General features: G+C 50.5%; 1 long non-coding RNA gene across 1 annotated transcript; it reads left to right on the top strand.

The window, feature by feature from the left end:
* The first annotated feature begins 3,070 nt into the window (after positions 1-3,070).
* On the top strand, positions 3,071-22,545 carry LOC146041701 (uncharacterized). Its single transcript, XR_014463559.1, has 4 exons — positions 3,071-3,254; positions 18,377-18,417; positions 20,960-20,989; positions 22,135-22,545. It is a non-coding gene; the product is annotated as an uncharacterized LOC146041701 (long non-coding RNA).
* The last annotated feature ends 661 nt before the right edge of the window (positions 22,546-23,206 follow it).

The raw sequence follows: 23,206 nt of genomic DNA, 5'->3' as shown, positions 1-23,206 counted from the left end.
GTAAGAGATGTGCAAAATATCCGCTAAAAGTGCCGGCACCGCTCACATTTGTTATATAAAGTCAAATAAAAAATGTTTTACACAAAAAGATTTATATTTCCTAGATGGTCATTATGATGAATTAACATGTTTGCTTGGAAATTTTCACACCTATTTTGACAAATTCACTTGGTTAATTAGGAAAAGAAAAAGTTCTATTCAGTGTGATGTGTATGAGGGAACTACACAATGCACAGACAGGACACACAGATGGGGGAATCTGCTTCCAGACTTCTACAATAATCAATACATGTACCTTTTTTAGATCACAGAAAAAGAACTTAAACCCTTTTAATTATTATTATTATTATTATTATTATTATTATTATTATTATTATTATTATTATTATTATTTGGAATATCATGATTAATTAGGAGGCAAAAAAGTTGGTAAGGTGGTCCTGACATTGATGGCACTGCCTTCACCTTTCCCCCTAGCCAGTCCTGTGTAGTGATTGATGATCGGCCATTGATGATTCCAAATATCAATGGTTTATGTCTGATGTAGAATAGTTTTGGAATCGATTGGGGGTGAACCATATGGTTTCCCTCTATCAATGTCAAAGCAGGACCATATATATATATATTTTTACATGTATCCAAGGGGCTTAGCGCTGCCCCAACACCCATGTTCTGATTGGCCCCTCGGGCTATTGGGTTAGGAGGAGAGTTGCCTGGCTTTGTGAAGGAGTGGGTCTTGAGAGTATGTTTGAAGTTTTGAAGAGAAGCGGGCAGTCTGATATAGAGAGGGAGAGTTCCAGCGGTAGGGAGCAGCACAGGAAAATCGGAGAGAAGAGAATGGGAAGGAGTGTATTGAGAGATAGGGTACATCCCGTAAATGGGAGAGGATAGGAGAGGGTGAGAGCTTTGTAAATGAGTGTGAAAAGCTTGAATTGGATTCTGAAGGGGAAGTGAGGCCCTCATAAACCAGAATAAGTTTGGGTCCAATCTCGACTGGTCATGTGACGGATTATATCGTGGGCGCCGTGCTAGTACACAAGTACCGGTAACCCTAGGACTTCCTGATGTATGGCCAGCTTAAGGTCTGTAATACCCCTTCCCAAATTGTGACTTGGAAATTTTGCAGAAATATCAAGCTGGCAAAATCCCATGTTTTGGGCCCAACCTGGACATGACGTTGCTTTTAAGCAGCACATGTTAAAGGGGTATAACAGGGAGGTAGGCAAGGCACCACAGCACCCCAGGTGGGGGCGCATTGCCGATCATCTGCTCAGATGGGGGGTGGGGTACGGCTACCGCCACAGTGGTGGAAGGATGCGGCTGCCGACGGGGGGGGGGGGGGTGAAGCTGCCACCATATGGGGGGGGGATTGCGGCCGCCACCAGGAAGGGGGTAGTGCTTCGGCCGCCAAATCGCTCCACAGGGTGCAGGTCCACTGCTCCCGCCAAGTCACTCTACAAGTGCGAGGGGCTTTTAGACAAGCCCCACCACTGACACGCTCTACAGTGGGGGATTGGGGATGCGACCGCTGCTGAGTCGGTTCACGGGTGGGGGGGTTGGTGTAGGCGTCGCTCACCTCCAGTGGCCGACGCCCCAAGGCAAATTCCTAAAGATGCCTAGTGGTAGTGCCGGCCCTGGAGGCAGGGAGATGTCAGACATATTAATGAGGCTACTAAGACCCTCATCCAATCACTAATCATCCCTAGATTGGACTTCCTCCCATCTGGCCTCCCTGACTACTGATCCACACTCCAATTCTCAATGCTGCAGCCCAGCTACTCTTCCACTCCAGGCGTATTATGTCTGACATCTCCCTGCCTCCAGGGCCGGCACTACGGAAGCGGTACATCTGTCAGAATGAACTTAGGTCTACAGTCATTAGGTCGACCCCAGTAGGTCGACTGGCAGGAAGCTCGACCTGACTTAAGGTCGACATGGGCCAAGGTCGACATGACTTAAGGTCGAATTTGCATAAAGGTCGACATGAGGAAGGTCGACTGGTCATAAGGTCGACATGGGTTTTTCACTGTTTTTTTATCCGAATGTCGACACAGTCGACATGGACACAGTTGGCAATGAGAATCGGACCCTCGCATCGCTCGCAATGCTTCGGGCACGGTGCCTCGCTGCGCTCGGCACACTATTTTATTCTCCCACCACGCCCTAGTGGATGGTAGGGCATGAAATACCGCCTGTGGGCACATGTCGGCTCAAAAAACAGTGAAAAACCCATGTCGACCTTATGACCAGTCGACCTTCCTCATGTCGACCTTTATGCAAATTCGACCTTAAGTCATGTCGACCTTGGCCCATGTCGACCTTAAGTCAGGTCGACCTTCCTGACAGTCGACCTAGTGGGGTCGACCTAATGACTGTAGACCTAAGTTCATTCTAATAGATGACCGCATCCCATTAAGGTGCGTACACACGGGGCAATATGATCGCTGGCAATATATTGCTAGCAATATATTGCTCAGCAATCATATTGCCCCGTGTCCCGTTTTCATCTGCGACCAGAGATGGTCGCAGATGAAAATTTAAACACTGCTGGGTGAAGAGGCAGGGGATGTCGCTGGTCGGAGGAGCATGTTCCTCCGACCAGCGACCATTCAGGGGCTGAAAACGGGAGCGCGCACCTGGCGATTTATCGCTGGTGCACACTCCAATCACTGGCAATATGGTCGCTCAGCGACCATATTCCCAGCGATTTCAGCCCCTATCGCCCCGTGTGTACACAGCATTAGTCTATAGCAGAATCTCTTAGTAAATGTTGTTCATGTGACCATGATCAGGAGTCCTAGTTTATCGACGTTCTTGTGACATGTGTCTGCTTAATATCCCTATTTGTGTTTGCATGATGTTATCACAGGTGACTATGAGGGTATTTATCCAAACTTAGAGAGATCATGGGGGGGGGGGGGGGGGGGGTGCAGGGGCGGGCTGGGCCGGGGGGCAGGGTGCCATGTGCCCCCCGGGCCACTTTATTAATTAGTACTGAGGGCCGCCTGGTGGTCCAATGTATCAGCAGAGCATCAGCAGCACTGTCTGGGCTTTAATAAAATGGCCGCCGGCCTCCTGCACTGGGGACATGTCTAGCCAGCAAGCAGCCTGCCTGTGCCGACCATCATCACACGGCACCCCACTTCCGGCGGCCGGCCTGTGTGTCCACCTTCCCCGTGCTAGTGCTGCAGGTACTGACTACTGACTGAGGAGAAACCTGTGGTGTCTGCCCAAACTCAGTCTCACTGCCTCAGGTAAGAGCATCTGTATAGAGGGAGAACAGGACTGAGGAGAAGCCTGTGGTGTCCTGAATCTTCAGTCCTGTTATGCAGGGGGAGTAGCTTGTAGTGTCCTGATATTATGCAGGAGGAGTAGCTTGTAGTGTCCTGATATTATGCAGGAGGAGCAGCCTGTGGTGTCGTTATTATGCAGGGGGAGCAGCCTGTGATGTCCAGTTATTATGCAGGGGGAGCAGCCTGTGGTGTCCAGCTATTATGCAGGGGGAGCAGCCTGTGGTGTCCAGTTATTATGCAGGTGGAGCAGTGTGTGGTGTCCAGTTATTATGCAGGGGGAGCAGCCTGTGGTGTTGTGTTATTATGCAGGAAGAGCAGCCTGTTGTGTTGTGTTATTATGCAGGAGCAGCAACCTGTGGTGTCCAGTTATTATGCAGGGGGAGCAGTGTGTGGTGTCCAGTTATTATGCAGGGGGAGCAGCCTGTGGTGTCCAGTTATTATGCCGGAAGAGCAGCCTGTTGTGTTGTGTTATTATGCAGGAGCAGCAGCCTGTGGTGATCTTTTATTATGCAGGGGGAGAAGCCTGTGTTGGCCAGCTATTATGCAGGAGGAGCAGCCTGTGGTGTCCAGTTATTATGCAGGGGGAGCAGTGTGTGGTGTCCAGTTATTATGCAGGGGGAGCAGTGTGTGGTGTCCAGTTATTATGCAGGGGGAGCAGTGTGTGGTGTCCAGTTATTATGCAGAGGTAGCAGTCTGTTGTGTCTTGTTATTTTGCAGGGGGAGCAGCCTGTGGTGCCGTGTTATTATGCAGGAGCAGCAGCCTGTGTTGTCCTCTGGTTATTATGCAGGGGAGCAGTGTGTGGTGTCCTATTCTTTTTATGCAGTGGGAGCAGCATGTGGTGTCCTGGTTTATTATTATAGTAGAGGAACAGCCTGCGGGGTCCTGCTGCTGCTGTTGTTTATTATTATTACATAGGGAGAGCAGGGGGTTTTGTCAGCCAAACGCTGTTACTCATGGGCCAGTGCTCTGGACTTGCCCCCCAGGCCTAAAGTTGCCAGCCAGCCCCTGGGGGGGTGATATAAAACAATAACCAATGACCGTTAGGAACTGACTAATCAATGCTTTATTTTCTCCACTTTATCTTTATACAAGTTTTAATAAATACCCCAGTTAGAAATATTCAGTGTTTAATGGGATTTATTATATATTATATACAGCTACTGTATGTGTTTATTTATTACATTTACTTACTAATGCAAAGTGGACTGAGAGGGGCTGAACGATGGCAGCATGGACGTCACAGACCCACCCATAAAACACCTGCGCACTCCCATAAAACATAAATCAGTTACCACCCCCACACATGGACTTCCTGTCAGTCAGGCTCCGGCTGCTTTGCGTTTATAATTCATACGCAATTCCCCTCGCGTATGTGCGATGTGTATGGAACACATGCGCAGTCCGTTGATAACAGTCCATGTGCATTTAGACCTTAAGTACAAAAATATTTTTTTATCCACATAGTAGAGTGTATGTACTAAATACCCAAAGGTTTACCACGGGCCTGATCTGACCTAATTTTCATAGCCCTGTGAAATCCCACCCCATGCAAACCTGCAAACTGCTTAGCACAGCTTATGAAAATATTGTAGCCCTGCGCATCCCCTGACACCTCTCACACACCTGGCCACGCCTGCGTATTCCCTGACACTCCCAGATAACAGCCGCTCACCATGTAATGATTCCCCAGTGTGTGCAGTCTGTGCGTAACCCAGGACTTACTCAGCGGCTGCGATAGAATCAGGCTGATCGGGGCGGAGCTGATGTCACATGACTTCCCCTCATACACCTGGCCACGCCTGCGTATTCCCTGACACTCCCAGATAACAGCCGCTCACCATGTAATGATTCCCCAGTGTGTGCAGTGTGTGCGTAGCCCAGGATTTACTCAGCGGCTGTGATAGAATCAGGCTGATCGGGGGCGGAGCTGATGTCACATGACTTCCCCTCACAAACCTGGCCACGCCTGCGTATTACCTGACACTCCCAGATAACAGCCGCTCACCATGTAATGATTCCCCAGTGTGTGCAGTGTGTGCGTAGCCCAGGACTTACTCAGCGGCTGTGATAGAATCAGGCTGATCGGGGGCGGAGCTGACATCACATGACTTCCCCTCACACACCTGGCCACGCCTGCGTATCACCTGACACTCCCAGATAACAGCCGCTCACCATGTAATGATTCCCCAGTGTGTGCAGTGTGTGCGTAGCCCAGGACTTACTCAGCGGCTGTGATAGAATCAGGCTGATCGGGGGCGGAGTTGATGTCACATGACTTCCCCTCACACACCTGGCCACGCCTGCGTATTCCCTGACACTCCCAGATAACAGCCGCTCACCATGTAATGATTCCCCAGTGTGTGCAGTGTGTGCGTAGCCCAGGACTTACTCAGCGGCTGTGATAGAATCAGGCTGATCGGGGCGGAGCTGACATCACATGACTTCCCCTCATACACCTGGCCACGCCTGCGTATTCCCTGACACTCCCAGATAACAGCCGCTCACCATGTAATGATTCCCCAGTGTGTGCAGTGTGTGCGTAGCCCAGGACTTACTCAGTGGCTGTGATAGAATCAGGCTGATCGGGGGCGGAGTTGATGTCACATGACTTCCCCTCACACACCTGGCCACGCCTGCGTATTCCCTGACACTCCCAGATAACAGCCGCTCACCATGTAATGATTCCCCAGTGTGTGCAGTGTGTGCGTAGCCCAGGATTTACTCAGCGGCTGTGATAGAATCAGGCTGATCGGGGGCGGAGCTGATGTCACATGACTTCCCCTCACAAACCTGGCCACGCCTGCGTATTACCTGACACTCCCAGATAACAGCCGCTCACCATGTAATGATTCCCCAGTGTGTGCAGTGTGTGCGTAGCCCAGGACTTACTCAGCGGCTGTGATAGAATCAGGCTGATCGGGGGCGGAGCTGACATCACATGACTTCCCCTCACACACCTGGCCACGCCTGCGTATCACCTGACACTCCCAGATAACAGCCGCTCACCATGTAGTGATTCCCCAGTGTGTGCAGTGTGTGCGTAGCCCAGGACTTACTCAGCGGCTGTGATAGAATCAGGCTGATCGGGGGCGGAGTTGATGTCACATGACTTCCCCTCACACACCTGGCCACGCCTGCGTATTCCCTGACACTCCCAGATAACAGCCGCTCACCATGTAATGATTCCCCAGTGTGTGCAGTGTGTGCGTAGCCCAGGACTTACTCAGCGGCTGTGATAGAATCAGGCTGATCGGGGCGGAGCTGACATCACATGACTTCCCCTCATACACCTGGCCACGCCTGCGTATTCCCTGACACTCCCAGATAACAGCCGCTCACCATGTAATGATTCCCCAGTGTGTGCAGTGTGTGCGTAGCCCAGGACTTACTCAGTGGCTGTGATAGAATCAGGCTGATCGGGGGCGGAGTTGATGTCACATGACTTCCCCTCACACACCTGGCCACGCCTGCGTATTCCCTGACACTCCCAGATAACAGCCGCTCACCATGTAATGATTCCCCAGTGTGTGCAGTGTGTGCGTAGCCCAGGACTTACTCAGTGGCTGTGATAGAATCAGGCTGATCGGGGGCGGAGTTGATGTCACATGACTTCCCCTTACACACCTGGCCACGCCTGCGTATTCCCTGACACTCCCAGATAACAGCCGCTCACCATGTAATGATTCCCCAGTGTGTGCAGTGTGTGCGTAGCCCAGGACTTACTCAGCGGCTGTGATAGAATCAGGCTGATCGGGGCGGAGCTGACATCACATGACTTCCCCTCATACACCTGGCCACGCCTGCGTATCACCTGACACTCCCAGATAACAGCTGCTCACCATGTAATGATTCCCCAGTGTGTGCAGTGTGTGCGTAGCCCAGGACTTACTCAGCGGCTGTGATAGAATCAGGCTGATCGGGGGCGGAGTTGATGTCACATGACTTCCCCTCACACACCTGGCCACGCCTGCGTATTCCCTGACACTCCCAGATAACAGCCGCTCACCATGTAATGATTCCCCAGTGTGTGCAGTGTGTGCGTAGCCCAGGACTTACTCAGCGGCTGTGATAGAATCAGGCTGATCGGGGCGGAGCTGACATCACATGACTTCCCCTCATACACCTGGCCACGCCTGCGTATTCCCTGACACTCCCAGATAACAGCCGCTCACCATGTAATGATTCCCCAGTGTGTGCAGTGTGTGCGTAGCCCAGGACTTACTCAGTGGCTGTGATAGAATCAGGCTGATCGGGGGCGGAGTTGATGTCACATGACTTCCCCTCACACACCTGGCCACGCCTGCGTATTCCCTGACACTCCCAGATAACAGCCGCTCACCATGTAATGATTCCCCAGTGTGTGCAGTGTGTGCGTAGCCCAGGACTTACTCAGTGGCTGTGATAGAATCAGGCTGATCGGGGGCGGAGTTGATGTCACATGACTTCCCCTCACACACCTGGCCACGCCTGCGTATTCCCTGACACTCCCAGATAACAGCCGCTCACCACGTAATGATTCCCCAGTGTGTGCAGTGTGTGCGTAGCCCAGGACTTACTCAGTGGCTGTGATAGAATCAGGCTGATCGGGGGCGGAGTTGATGTCACATGACTTCGCCTCACACACCTGCCACGCCTGCGTATTACCTGACACTCCCAGATAACAGCCGCTCACCATGTAATGATTCCCCAGTGTGTGCAGTCTGTGTGTAGCCCAGGACTTACTCAGCGGCTGTGATAGAATCAGGCTGATCAGGGGCGGAGCTGATGTCACATGACTTCCCCTCACACACCTGGCCACGCCTGCGTATTCCCTGACACTCCCAGATAACAGCCGCTCACCATGTAATGATTCCCCAGTGTGTGCAGTGTGTGTGTAGCCCAGGACTTATGTAACACCCTCATGGCACAGAGACTCAGGTGACAGGTAGAGAGGAAGGCTTAATGGAGCTGAAGGCTGTTTAAGCTTGAAGCATGATAAGAGCCCTGACTTAGGGTCAGCAAAAGTTCAGGCAGTGAAAAAACTCTGCTAGGTTTTTCTGCCTAGTGATAAGGTGGGCAGAAGTAGTTAGCCTATCAGGAGTTAAGGGGGAGGGTACATTTTAGCACTACTTAAGCTCTAGGGACCATGTGACCTCCACCTTCTTACCTTTGGAAGTGCTGGTTCCTGTGGGTCCTGCGCAGATCTGGTGAGTGTTAATTTCTTTTACATCTCTGTATTTGAATATGTCTAGGCCACGTCGCTCTGCTCCCCCTCCCCGCCGTCTGGTGGACGCTGCCAGGCCCCTTGCGGGGTACCGGCGGCCCAGGGTGAGAGTAGTGGCCGTGGAGGACATGGGGGAGGCTTTGCCTGCCCTCTCAGTGGATGCAGGGGGTGACGCGGTGGTTGTGGTAGCCCCCCCGCCGACCTCTCCTTCCCCGGCGCCGTCCGCGGTGTTGGGGCAGGGCAGTGAGCGGGCAGGGAGCGGGGAGAGCTTGCGGGCGGAGTCGGCGGCACCGGAGGTGCTAGCGGAGGGGACGGTGGCAGCGGGGAGCGTAGCGGCGGGCGGGGTACAGGCCGCAGCGCTGGCTGGTGCGCGGCCTGGGCGCGAGGTGGGTGACGCGCCGGATGACGCGGCAGCGCTCACAGCTCGCGGGGATGTGCGGGAAGTGCAGGCCTCGGCTCTGGTGAGCGCGAGGCCTGACACGGCAACGCAGGCGGCGGGGAACTCCTCAGAGCCTGCTGAGGCTGGGGGGTCCCCCGCTCTGCAAGGGGGCATACAAGCGCCAAGTGTGGGGGCTGGTAATGAAGCGTTGGCTTCCCTTGCGGGGAGCAACGCTAACGGGCAAGTGAACTTAATGGCTGTGGGGAGTGAGGCTGCTGGGGGGGGCAGGAATGGTGAGGGGGGTGGGGGGGTGGTGAGCGATCAGGCAGCTCCTGTGGTGACAGGAACAGGGGGATTCACTATGGGGGATTATGTGCCTGCAAGTAACATGAATGTGGGTTCTGTGACAGGGGGATTGGGTAGCCTCAGACCCCAATATAGAGTGGGGATGGGGACAAGTGCTTTGGGTCTCCCCAATGCTGGGGTTAATCAGGGGATTTTTGGTGAGCCAGGGTTGGGGTTTGGTGGCTACAATGCCATGGTGGGGCAGAGGGGTGGTGCAACAGCGCCACCTGCAGGGGCAGGGATGGGAGGAAATGTTTTTTATCCCAGTAGTTCTGTGGGCACATCAGGGCAGATGCAGGGACCTGCAGCAAGTGTTTACCCGGGATTTTCTTCAGGGGGTGGGATTATGTCAGCAGCAACCTGGCAGGGGCCTCATTCCCTCCCAATGCCTCAGGTTTCCCCCATTTTGGGTTGGCAGGGACAGTGGGCCCCGCATAGCTCCCCATATTGGCAGTCCCACATGGGGGGTAGTGGTCAAGGGGGGTTGCCCCAAGGGGGCCCCTTTAGGCCTGTTTTTCCCGCGGGTTATGGCTTTCAGCAGAGAGCGGGGTATCATTCGGGGTCTATGGCCCAGCCTATGTGGGGGTCCATGGTTTCGCAGGGGTACAGCTCACCCAGTTCAGCGGGCAGTGTTTGGGAACAAGGGTCAAGTTATGCAGGTTTTTGGCAGCCGCAGATGGGGCAGGGTTACGGGTTTCCCCCGGGAGCGGGGGGGGTTGGGGGGTTTCCCCAAGCATCAGGGGGATATGGTAACCAGATCAGGCCTGCGCACCAGCAGCGGATCCCGCTTTCAAGTGCTTTTGAGGTTGTCCCTCCGGCCATGGCGGAGGCTTCGGCTTCCGTTGTGGCCGAAGGGGGCAGTGTTGTTTCTTCCCCCCCCCCCCCGTCTCTTGTTGTGTCTTCACAGGCGAGTGTGGGTGCAGGGACGGCAATGGCAGCCAGGAGGAGAAGTCGAGAAGTCCGAACAGAGCCAAGGACAGCCCCTGAAACGTCTGCAGCAGTTTCCGGGTCGGCCGTTGCGGCTGACGAAGCTCCGGGGACATCAGGCACGGGTGAGTGTGCGGTTCATACATCTTGTGATTCTACAGATAGTGACACCAGTAGTGTGGGGTCGGATTCCCCTCGGCGCCCGCGTAAGTTAGCCAGGATGATTGCACGCCAGGTTGCTAAGGTTACCACAAAGGACAAGCCTTTGGGTACAAGCGCTGCTCCTCCTCCTGCGGAGCCACCCCTGTTCACCGAGATGGTTCACTGTGCGAACACAGCGGTCACCAGGGGCATCCGTAAGAGGATGAAAGAAAAGATTAGAAAGGGGAAATACGTGGATATTTTTACTCTGACGGATGACATGAAGCAGGCCTTTGAGAAGGCAAAAAAGGCAGACGGAATAGGAGAAAATGCCTTTAGAAATTTTCACCAGTGGCTCAAGGGGTTTTTAGTTTTTGCAGCTTGTTATGCCGAGACCAGGGTTGGGGAATACCCCAATCTTATAAAATATTTGTTTTTGGTACACGAGATGTACTTGAAAACAAAGGGGTATTCCTGGCGGGAGTATGACGAAAAGTTTCGTCGAAAACAGGATGGCAACGCGGTGTTGCCCATGGGGTTCAAAGATGTTGAGGTCTGGCTGGAGGTCACTCAGCAGACAAGGCCTCTGGGGGAAGGTGCGGGAAAAAAGGTGGCAGCGGCGCCAGCTCAGTCCCCCAAGGTAGCGGGCAAAGGCAAGTGTTTTGCTTATAATGAGGGGAAGTGCAACAGGGGGGCGAATTGTCGTTTTCGCCACTCCTGCAGAGTTTGCGGGTCCAGTCACCCAGCAAAGGATTGCACCGCAGCCCCAGCGGGTAGGGCCGGTGATGCCAGTGAAGCCGCTGGAGGTCACAAGTAAGGCTCCTTCGCCTATAGTGGTGGCTGAGTTAGTCCGGTGGCTCAGGAGCTACCCGGATCGTGAGGCTGCCAGTTTTTTGTTGAATGGTTTTCGTTGGGGTTTTCAGTTGCCAATTGAGGGTTCAGTACATGTTGTTGCGGTTAGGAATTTAAAATCGGCCAGGGATTTTCCTCTCATTGTCCGACAGAAAGTGGATGCGGAAATAGCGTTAGGGCGTATGTGCGGGCCATATGCGGTACCGCCAATACAGGGTTTGTGCATTTCTCCGGTGGGTGTTGTACCAAAGAGCACCCCGGGAAAGTTCAGGTTGATTCAACACCTATCTCACCCCCATGGGGGGTCGGTTAATGATGCCATACCGGAAGAGCTGTGTAGGGTTAGGTACCAGTTATTCGAGGAGGCCTTGCAGTTAGTGAGAGGCTGTGGCCGTAATGCGTTGTTAGCAAAGGTAGATGTCGAAGCTGCTTTTAGGTTGTTACCAATACACCCGGATTCCTTGCGGTTCCTGGGTTTCAAGTTAGGTAGTGAGTTTTTTGTGGATAGATGTCTACCTATGGGGTGCTCGGTTTCTTGCGCGTATTTTGAAAGGTTTAGTTGTTTTTTGCATTGGTGCATTCAGTCGGTTTCAGGGCATCAGGGTATTGCTCATTACCTTGATGACTTCCTTTTGGTGGGTCAGGGCGGGAGCAAAGTTTGCGAGAAGTTATTGGAGGTCACTGAGAGGGTTTTCAGAGCGCTAGGGGTGCCCATAGCGGAAGGGAAAACGGAAGGCCCAACACATTGCCTCAGTTATCTGGGAATCGAAATCGATTCCCAGGCGGGATGCTGCCGTCTACCGGCGGACAAGGTACAGAAGCTTTTGGGTCTCATTGAGGATTGCCTGGGTAAGCGGAAAGTGCGGTTAAAACAGGTTCAGTCCTTATTGGGATCTTTCAACTTTGCGTGCAGAATCATACCCATGGGTCGTGTGTTTTGTCGCAAATTGGAACGTGCAACAGCTGGGGTTGCTCGGCTCCATCATTCGGTTTACCTATCCAGAGAAATCAGGGAGGATTTAAAGGTTTGGTCCTCTTTTTTGGTTTCTTTCAACAGGGTAGTGTTGTGGCCTGCACCTCCTTGCTACAACAGTGCGTTGCAGTTATTTACGGATGCGTCAGGCAGTTGTGGGTTCGGGGCCTTTTTCAGGTTGGAATGGTGTGTTGCGGGATGGCCAAAGTCCTGGGTGGATAGGGGCTTTACTAGGAACCTTCTGTTGTTGGAGCTGTTTCCCATTGTGGTGTCCCTGGTGTTGTGGGCCCGTGAATTGGCCGATAGGCAGGTAGTTTTTCGGTGCGACAACATGGGGGTTGTGCACGCAATAAACAATCAGAGGAGTTCATGCCCGTTCACCTTGCGGTTGCTCAGGCATCTAGTATTGCAGTGTCTTCAATTTAATATTAATTTCTCTGCCAGGCATGTGCCTGGCATAGAGAATAACATTGCGGATGCATTGTCCCGTTTCCAATGGGTTAGGTTCCGGGAGTTGGTACCCGGGGCTTCTCCAGTGGGTTTGACATGCCCGCCTTATGTCTGGCAGATCATCGAACCGGGTTAGTGGGGCTGGCCAGGAACGCTCTGGCTCCTTCCACACAAAGGGCATATGATGCAGCATGGAGGGATTGGCAGGCTTTCCTGGGTAGGTATGGTCGGGAAGGTGAGTCCATGGAAGACAGGTTGGGTGTTTTTGTGTGGGAGCACTACGAAGCGGGTAGGGCTAAAGGGGCCATGTCGATTGCCCTTGCGGGCATAGCTTTTCATTCTAAGCTGCGGGGTCAGGAGGACCCCACTCGGTCCTTTGTGTTGGCTAAGGCCATGAAAGGGTGGGCCAGGGCCAACCCGGCAACAAAGGACGCAAGGCGTCCCATTGATTTGGCACTGCTGAAAGATCTGGTTAAGGTATTAGCGGATGTTGGGGAATCTCCATTTGAGGTGTTGCTTTTTAGGACCGCTTTTGTGTTTGCATTTTTCGGGGCATTTAGAGTAAGCGAATTGGTGGCTAAGAACAAAGCGGGCAAAGAGGCTGGTTTGCTGGTGGGCAACGTCAAAATAGGTAGTGGCAGCGTGTTATGCAGGTTGGCTAAGTCCAAAACAGATCAACTGGGGAAGGGGCGCTGGGTCACATTGCAGGCGCAATGCGTTAAGGATATCTGCCCGCTCAGCTTGGCGCAAGCTTATTTAGGAATCCGCCCTGCGGGGATTCAAGGGCAGTTTTTGTTGCATGCAGATGGGAGTTCAATGTCAAAGTTTCAATTTGCTGCGGTTTTAAAACAGTGTTTAGAGGTACTGGGACTAAGGCCCCAGGAGTATGGGACCCATTCCTTTCGGATTGGGTCGGCTACACAGGCGGCGGCGTCCGGATCGTCGGTAAGTGAGATCCGGGCGCTAGGCCGGTGGAAGTCAAATGCATACAAGTCTTATGTTCGTTTAGATAAGTTGTAGATGCGCCTGTTGCGCCAACCCTAAAACGAAGTTTACTGTCGGTTTTGGAACGACAGCGTTCCGGAATCGATGGTGTGAAGGTTGTTTTTACTTTTTCCTCCACGGGGGCCTTAATTCAATTGGCAAAACTGGTCCACGGGAGGTTTTTTAAGTTTTCTCCTTCACATGGGTTGATTATGTATCAAGTTGTGTTTTTCAAGATTAAGATACTGATGTTAGGGAATCTCCTTATTTTTTCAGTTCCAACGGATTCATCAGGACAAATATGGCTCATCGGCCATTCTTTTATTTATTGGGCCGGTAGGCATCCAATGGCAAGAAGGTCACACGATTATCTTGGTGATAGGCAGGTCAGGTGGATAGGAGTCCGGGGTCTGCGTTGGGTCGAGTTCCTGAAAGTGCTCATGAGGCATGAGAGGAACTGGGGCAGGCCTGAGTGGCTGGTCATTCATCTTGGGGGTAATGATCTGGGTATTACCAAAGGGATTGACTTGATTCTAAGCATCAAGTCGGATCTGGTGGCGTTGAGGGCACACTGGCCTAATGTTAAGGTGGTGTGGTCGGAGATAATTCCCAGGTTTCATTGGCGGGGTGCAGTTAGGATCTCCGCCATTGAAAAGGCTCGCAAGAAGGTGAACTCCGCAATAGGAGTTTTTGTGAGAGCCATGGGGGGAATTGTCGTCAAACATCCTTCGCTGGTCTTGGACAGTGTGAGGTTTTATCGTGAGGATGGGGTGCATCTTTCCCCTGCGGGAAATTGCATCTTCCTGGAGGATATTTTTAGAGTTTGGGCATGAGTAGGCGGGTTAATGGCCTTTCGGGTTTTATAATGGGGATGGCGGTGGAGGTTGCCTTAAGGCAACCTTTGTTGTGGCGGAAAGTCGCTACCAGCCAGCGGTCAAAGGGGGGCATAAGCGGTCATCGTGGGACACCACCCCTTTCGTAGGACGGCGAGTGGTCCTCGCCATGCGGGTGGACAAGGGGCGTTCCCCTGCGGGACCGCCCATTTTTTGCTCTGCCAGGTTAGGGGGTGGTGAGATCCTCACGATGCAGGTTGTGCCAGTTAGGAGGCGGTGGTGAACCCCTCCTTAAGTTTAAGTCACATGTTTCAAGTTGACTGGGCTGGCGTGTGGTAGCGACTAAGAATTTTTTGCCATCCTCCATTTTTTAGTTTAACGTTAGGGACTTGATCTTTAAGATCCCAAAATTCCAAATTTAAAATTCTAGTTTAGCTTAACAAGGTCTTCAATAAATAATTCCTTTGACCTTTTTAAACGTAATTCTGGTGTCTGAGTCTTTATTTTGTCTGCGTGAATTATTTGCGTCAGTCTCAAATTATTTTAAGTAGAGGTTTTTGTAATTATGGTTAAATAAAGGTTAATTAAGTCATGGGCTACTTAATGGAGCTGAAGGCTGTTTAAGCTTGAAGCATGATAAGAGCCCTGACTTAGGGTCAGCAAAAGTTCAGGCAGTGAAAAAACTCTGCTAGGTTTTTCTGCCTAGTGATAAGGTGGGCAGAAGTAGTTAGCCTATCAGGAGTTAAGGGGGAGGGTACATTTTAGCACTACTTAAGCTCTAGGGACCATGTGACCTCCACCTTCTTACCTTTGGAAGCCCTCCCGCCCTCCCTATTTTAGTACCCAGCGGTGGGATGGTTATCCCTCAGAGTGCTGGTACGCTTGGTCTTTTTAAGCAATTTTTGTGGTGGCTTTTCAGCCAAAATGGCGGAAAGTCGCTACCAGCCAGCGGTCAAAGGGGGGCATAAGCGGTCATCGTGGGACACCACCCCTTTCGTAGGACGGCGAGTGGTCCTCGCCATGCGGGTGGACAAGGGGCGTTCCCCTGCGGGACCGCCCATTTTTTGCTCTGCCAGGTTAGGGGGTGGTGAGATCCTCACGATGCAGGTTGTGCCAGTTAGGAGGCGGTGGTGAACCCCTCCTTAAGTTTAAGTCACATGTTTCAAGTTGACTGGGCTGGCGTGTGGTAGCGACTAAGAATTTTTTGCCATCCTCCATTTTTTAGTTTAACGTTAGGGACTTGATCTTTAAGATCCCAAAATTCCAAATTTAAAATTCTAGTTTAGCTTAACAAGGTCTTCAATAAATAATTCCTTTGACCTTTTTAAACGTAATTCTGGTGTCTGAGTCTTTATTTTGTCTGCGTGAATTATTTGCGTCAGTCTCAAATTATTTTAAGTAGAGGTTTTTGTAATTATGGTTAAATAAAGGTTAATTAAGTCATGGGCTACTTATGTGAACACTGTAAAAGAGTGACCCCGCTGAGTAGAGGTGTAACACCTGCACAACCCTGTCAAGCACAGTGCAATAAAGTTTTATGGCAGGAGGACTAACGGGTGCCCCAGGAGTAGCACGGGGGAAACTGCCTTAAGGCTGCAGCCGTTAACGGAGTGGTCAGTTGGAGCCAGTGAGAGGTTGAGCAGGGAGCTGCACAAGGAGAAAAAGGACAGCGTTGAAGCTTATGGTGCGTGTCCTACTGTGATAGCTGCCTCCCGACTGCCCAGCACTGCGCTCCGGTGATTCAGTGTCCAGCTTCATTCCGGTGACGCTGAATCCGCCGTGCGGCGTGACACCGCCCGCTGGGTGGACCCGGAGCTGCGGTCACCAACTACCAGGTGAGCCGAAGAGAAGGAGGCCGGCGCTGGGCGGAGTCGCGGCAGAGGTCGGCGCTGGGCGGAGCAGTGATGCAGTTAGGCCTGCCCCCAAGTGTACAAGTGAGTGGAGCCAGCCCCATCTGTCACAGAGACTGAGACTGTCACCATATACTATACAGAGGGAGATCATGGTTGCTTAATCCCCTTTTCCTGCTGGCATGCTACAGAGCGAGCTAACAACAGAGAAAGCCTGATAGCGATTGTGCCCCCTCCTCTACAGCCACCGTACAGCGCAGTGCAGAGCTTAGTATAAGGAGCCACTCAATATACAGGCTACACGATCACCAGAGTGATACAGTCACAGTGAAAGGAGACAGGTTATTTGTGACAGTGGTAGCAGGGAGGAGTTAAGGAGCAAAAGTCTAGGATACAGGAGTGACAGGGATCATCATCTGAACTCGTCCCATCCCTATACCGTCCCTAGCTACAGGACATTTAGGAGCTGAAGTGTAAAAGCCAGTTGCTCATCAGTAATAAGGAAGAGCCTGCAGGGACAGTTCTCTCTACTACCTTAAAGGATGACAACTTGTCCCCTGTCATAACTTGCTAGGAGCAGGAGAGTGCTACCTAGTTGCAGCAAGACTACATTGTTGTGAGAACAGTTATTTGTTGCTATTCATGCTGAATGCGAGACTGTGATGTAGCTATGAAATTGCAAAGACTGGGATAAATACCTGTTAGAGAGCTGTATTGTCAAAATGCTAAAGTAATTTATAGCAGACTAATATAAGTAATTGCTGTATTGCTAACATAGCCAGACAAAGTAAATAATAGAGTAATTTGTAGCACGCTAATAGAAGTAATTGTTGTATTGCTAACATAGCCAGACAAAGTAAATAATAGAGAAATTTGTAGCACACTAATATAAGTAATTGTTGTATTGCTAACATTGTCAGATAATACTGTCTATGGGAAGAGTGTTATAGTACAATCTGTCAAAACTTAAAAGTTATTTGTAGAAGTCTTCAGTTATTCTTATCTAAAAAATAAAGTTATATTATAAATACCATCGTCTATACTTACCGAAAAGAGGAGAACGAATCCCCGCATCCGAAGAAGACAAGAAGCAGAACCTGTAAGAGAAAGAAAGGTAGCGAAGGATTAGAACTAAATTACAGTGTATTACACTTACTCAGCGGCTGTGATAGAATCAGGCTGATCGGGGGCGGAGCTGAGGTCACATGACTTCCCCTCACACACCTGGCCACGCCTGCGTATTCCCTGACACTCCCAGATAACAGCCGCTCACCATGTAATGATTCCTCAGTGTGTGCAGCCTGTGCGTAGCCCAGGACTTACTCAGCGGCTGTGATAGAATCAGGCTGATCGGGGGAGGAGCTGACATCACATGACTTCCCCTCACACACATGGCCACGCCTGCATTATCCCTGACACTCCCAGATAACAGCCGCTCACCATGTTATGATTCCCCAGTGTGTGCAGTGTGTGCGTAGCCCAGGACTTACTCAGCAGCTGCGATAGAATCAGGCTGATGGGGGGCGGAGCTGATGTCACTTGACTTCCCCTCATACACCTGGCCACGCCTGCGTATTACCTGACACTCCCAGATAACAGCCCCGCACCATGTAATGATTCCCCAGTGTGTGCAGTCTGTGTGTAGCCCAGGACTTATTCAGCGGGTGCAATAGAATCAGGCTGTTTGGAGGCGGAGCTGACGTCACATGACTTCCCCTCATAAACCAGAGCAGTCTACCGATAATCCCCCGGTAATTCAGACCAGTGCGATAAGGCTTTAAGTAGGCCTCATGTTCAGTTGCAAGGCTCGTTAAAGTGTATTCATTGAATGAACTGCCTCTATGAGTTATAACCTTAGAAATTACTAATATTAATATAACTTGCAACTTGTATGAAAATAAAATAATAAGTCACAACTGCACACAATCAAATGGGACAATTGTGGTCTTTTAAAATGAATTGTGCGGTCAGTGCTCTATGCTTTTAAGAAATCCTGGCTGGCACTCAAAGATTTAACAAAACTTATGCTTCCTTTTTCATGTATATTTGCTCTTCCTACCACTATATTTATAGTGGGTTAATAAGTATTAATTTTTAATTGATGTCATTAAATCCTAGATTCATAGCCAGTATTTTATATTCCAGCTGGATTTACTGTTCCTGCAGATCCTGTAACATCTACCTGGGTAAATATTGTCCACGGATTCATGTGACTGATCATGACACTTTAGTTTGTGATCTTGTGACATAGTTTTATTTAGCATTCATATTGGTATTTGCAGAAATGTTCACAGTGTTAAATGGATTTTATTTGAATCCACATAATATTAATATACACTATAAACATGCAGTGATAACTCCTATTCTAAAAAAACACAATTCTGACCCTAACTCTCTCTCTAACTATCGTCCTATCTCTCAGCTCCCATGCCTCTCTCTTGATCTTTCTGCTGCATTTGACACCGTCGATCACTAACTTTTCTTACAAACACTACACTCCCTAGGTCTTAATGATACAGCCCTTTCCTGGTTCACATCTTACCTATCTGATCGCTCTTTCAGTGTTCGGTTCTCTAACTCTATTTCCTCTTCACTACCTCTGTCAGTCGGAGTTCCGCAAGGCTCAGTCTTAGGTCCTCTGCTCTTCTCAATCTATACCTCCTCTCTTGGCAAACTAATCAGCTCTTTCGGATTTCAGTATCACTTGTATGCTGATGATACTCAAATCTATCTATCAACCCCAGAGTTGTCACCAGTGGTTTTGGGTCGAGCTTCTGATTGTCTCTCTGCCATCTCATCTTGGATGTCTTGTCGCCAACTCAAACTCAATATTTCCAAAACGGAATTACTTATATTCCCGCCAACTAAGAACAGTTACCATTCTGACATCTCCATCGCTGTTGACAACTCGATAATCTACCCTACCCCACAAGCTCGTTGCTTAGGGGTCATCCTCGACTCTGAACTGTCCTTTGTTCCCCACATTCAATCTGTCTCCAAATCATGTTACATGCATCTAAAAAACATATCCAAAATACGACCCTATCTCACACAAGACACTACTAAATCTCTTATCCATGCACTCATTATATCCCGCATTGATTATTGCGATAGTCTCCTAACTGGTCTTCCCAAGAACAGACTCTCACCACTGCAATCCATTCTAAATGCTGCTGCTAGGCCTTTATTAATGTATTTGCTGGCGTATAAGACTACTTTTTTCCCCTGAAAAACATGCCTCCAAGTGGGAGGGTCGTCTTATACGCCGGGTGCACTTATATAACAAACTCTATATTTTGAGTGGAAATGTTGGGGTCGTCTTATACGCCCAGTATAGGAGATAAAAGACTCTGAGGACAGAGGCTGAGTTATACCATACAGTACAGTTATACCATGAAGTACAGTTATACCATACAGTACAATATGGAGGGGGAGTGTGCCCCCGAATAGAGCTCCGTCTCTTGCCATCTAGTGGCTGTCGGGGCACCATTGTGGTGAGGAGCAGCGATAGGCCTTTATTATATAGGATATAAAAGACTCTGAAGCACAGAGGCTAAGTTATACCATACAGTACAGTTATACGCAGTGGCGTAACCATAGCCCCGCAGCCCCCACGGTGGCGGGAGGCGCTGAGGGACTGTGGGCGCCAATCTGCGGGGCTATAGTTACTAGCCCTCCCACCCACCCAAGTAAATTTACACACCCCCCTTACCCCTCCGCATGCCGCCGCCGCATTCAGGGTCCCGGCCGCAGCGCAGATCTTGTCCTGGCTCCGTCTCCTCCTGCAGTTCACTTCTAATGAAAAATAACTATCAGAAAATGGCTGCCCCCTAACAGCAGACAGTTTTTTGGGATGCTAGAGGAGGCGCGGGCCTAACTGTCTGCTGTTAGGGGGCAGCCATTTTCTGATAGTCATTATAGAACTGCAGGAGGAGACGGGAGAAGATATGCGCGGCGGGACCCTGAATGCGGCGGCGGCATGCGGAGGGGTAAGGGGGGGTTTAACTTCACTTGGGAAGGTGGGTGGGAGGGCTAGGGGGAGGGGGCGGTGCTGTGGCGGGGGGGCGCAAAAATTCTAGTTACGCCGCTGGTTATACGATATAGTACAGTTATACGATACAGTACAATATGGAGGGGAGTGTGCGCCCGCACAGAGCTCTGTTTGTCGCCATCAAGTGGCTGTCAGGGCACCATTGTGGTGAGGAACAGCAATAGGCCTTTACTATATAGGATACAAAAGACTCTGAGGACAGAGGCTGAGTTATACCATACAGTACCGTTATACCATACAGTACCGTTATACCATACAATACAATATGAAAGGAGATTGCGCACTCGAACAGAGCTCCGTCTGGCGCCATCTAGTGGAGGTCGGGGCACCATTGTGGGGAGGAGCAGCGATAGGCCTTTATTATATAGGATGTATAGAAACCAAACCTCTTTAGGAAAGACACACATTAGTATTGTTATGTGTTGTCTCGCTCAGACACCTCTCTGTAGTATTATACATCATACAGGTTCTATGTCCAGTCACAGCTACATGGTAACAAGAAGGGAAATCAGAGCAACACACTAGATATAGCCGCACATTATATTATAATGTCATTATTTTTATACCCAAGTACCCAATTACCACAAGTAACAGTGACTTGTAGCATTGAAATGTTTTCAGGGATACTGTATATCCTCATCCTCTAACCGCTATCTGTCCTCTCTCTGTTCCTGTAGCCGCCCAGTCTGTCAGCATCTACGGAGCGCGTAAGTAACACACAACATGAATGATGGTGATAATGCTGGTGATAATGCTGGTGATAATGATGTTACACTAGGAAGCACGATAGTAGTGGCTATACAGCGGGGCAGGGAGAGGTGTGAGGGGCTGCAGTGGAATATGGATTATATTGTGTACATAACATAAATGAACAGAACACATACAGCGCTAGAGGGTATTTGTATAAGATACAGATGGGTCTGTTCCCATCTTGGCAGGGGATGGCGCTGGCGTCGCCAGCCGCCATCCCCCGCCAGCGCCATGGCGATCGTGAGAAGGGGACGCGCGCGCACGAGAGGCGCGCGCGTCCCCTTCCGACGGCGCTTCCATACGTTTCCCCGGGTCCCCGCCGGCTTGCCGGCGGTAACCCGGGGTCCCCGCCGCCTGCCCGCATCCCCCCTAACCCCCCCTAACCCCGTCCGTCTCCCTGAGGCGGAGACGGACAGGGTTTCCGCCGCGCTAGCGACGGAGACTGAGACGCGCGTGCGCGTGAGACGCACGCGCGTCTCAGTCTCCTCGCTGGCGAGGCTGCTGGCGGGTCGCCAGCGCGTACGTTCTGGCGACCCGCCAGCAAGGATGGGAACAGACCCATCTGTATACTACTTTATAAATATATGCGTGTGCTGTGTGAGGGGGCATACAGTAGCACACACATTTTGGCTTCAGTTTAAAAATCTCCACTTTATAATAATAATAATAATAATAATACTGGTAATACAACATCTTTCACAGAATATATATATATAAACAGTATATGTACCTCTGCTCAGGGCCGGTGCAGGCAGGGGGTTGCGCCCCGGCACTCACCCGATCCATGGGGGGGTCGTCGGGGTGCCGGGTGATGCAGCGTGGGAGGGACCGGGGGGGGGGGGGGCTGGTGCCAGGTGATGCGGCGCGGGAGGGACCTTGGGGTTCTCCTGCACTACCGGGAAACTTACAGCTGCTGCCAACGGCAACGATTACAAATATCAGCTCCGGTGGCTGTTCATGCCCGAACTGAGCAACAATTTCACTGTTCCTTTGGGCGCCATCTAGTGGCACCTGGGCTGTACAACAAATGAACCAGCCTGTGAGTGTACAATGCATCATTATTATGATAGAAAATCTAATCATCCTTTCTTTATCTCCGTAGCCACCGTAACCACCGCAGCCCCGTGTGGTCCAAACCAACAGATGGACAGCTGCCAGGAATGTACACTTACCTGTGCGTTTATCATGAATCCAGTAGGCTGCATGTCGCTGTGCTCACCTGGGTGTATCTGCATGACTCCATATATCGCTGTATCCAGCCAAAATAATACCTGTATTCTACGGTCCACCTGCTTCCAGGACATCCAGAAGATGAAGATTACGGCATAGATGGGACATGATGCTCTCACACTGTATTGTCCCTTTGTTGTGCAATGTGTATATATGTAATGTGTTATGTGGCTGAAAATCCTTCTTATCCAGATACATAAACACCTGGACTGCTGGGAGAATAATTCTGTGCAAAACTAAATAAATGCTAAATATTCAGTGATAACATCTGGTCTGTAACCTGTATCACTGATAACATCTGGTCTGTAACCTGTATCACTGATAACATCTGGTCTGTAACCTGTATCACTGATAACATCTGGTCTGTAACCTGTATCACTGATAACATCTGGTCTGTAACCTGTATCACTGATACCTTCTGGTCTGTAACCTGTATCACTGATACCATCTGGTCTGTAACCTGTATCAGTGATACCATCTGGTCTGTAACCTGTATCAGTGATACCATCTGGTCTGTAACCTGTATCACTGATAACATCTGGTCTGTAACCTGTATCAGTGATAACATCTGGTCTGTAACCTGTATCACTGATAACATCTGGTCTGTAACCTGTATCACTGATACCATCTGGTCTGTAACCTGTATCACTGATACCATCTGGTCTGTAACCTGTATCAGTGTTAACATCTGGTCTGTAACCTGTATCAGTGATGATGATGATTGGGAGGATGATGATGATGATGGTTAATGGAGTAACTACCGAGGGTGCAGCTACTATGGGACCTTTAGGGGCCTGCACATAGGGCCTTATTCTAGTTCACTCTTTCTGACAGAATCCTTCTTAGATGGACAAAACCATGTGTACTGCAGGTGGGGCAGATGTAACATGTGCAGAGAGAAACAAAATAACTCACCCAAATCTATTTCTCTCTGCACTTTTTAC

Source organism: Crinia signifera, chromosome 19 (genome assembly GCF_055691185.1).
Source record: "Crinia signifera chromosome 19, ASM5569118v1, whole genome shotgun sequence".
Lineage (NCBI taxonomy): Eukaryota > Metazoa > Chordata > Amphibia > Anura > Myobatrachidae > Crinia > Crinia signifera.
This window is presented reverse-complemented; position numbering and strand designations above follow the sequence as displayed.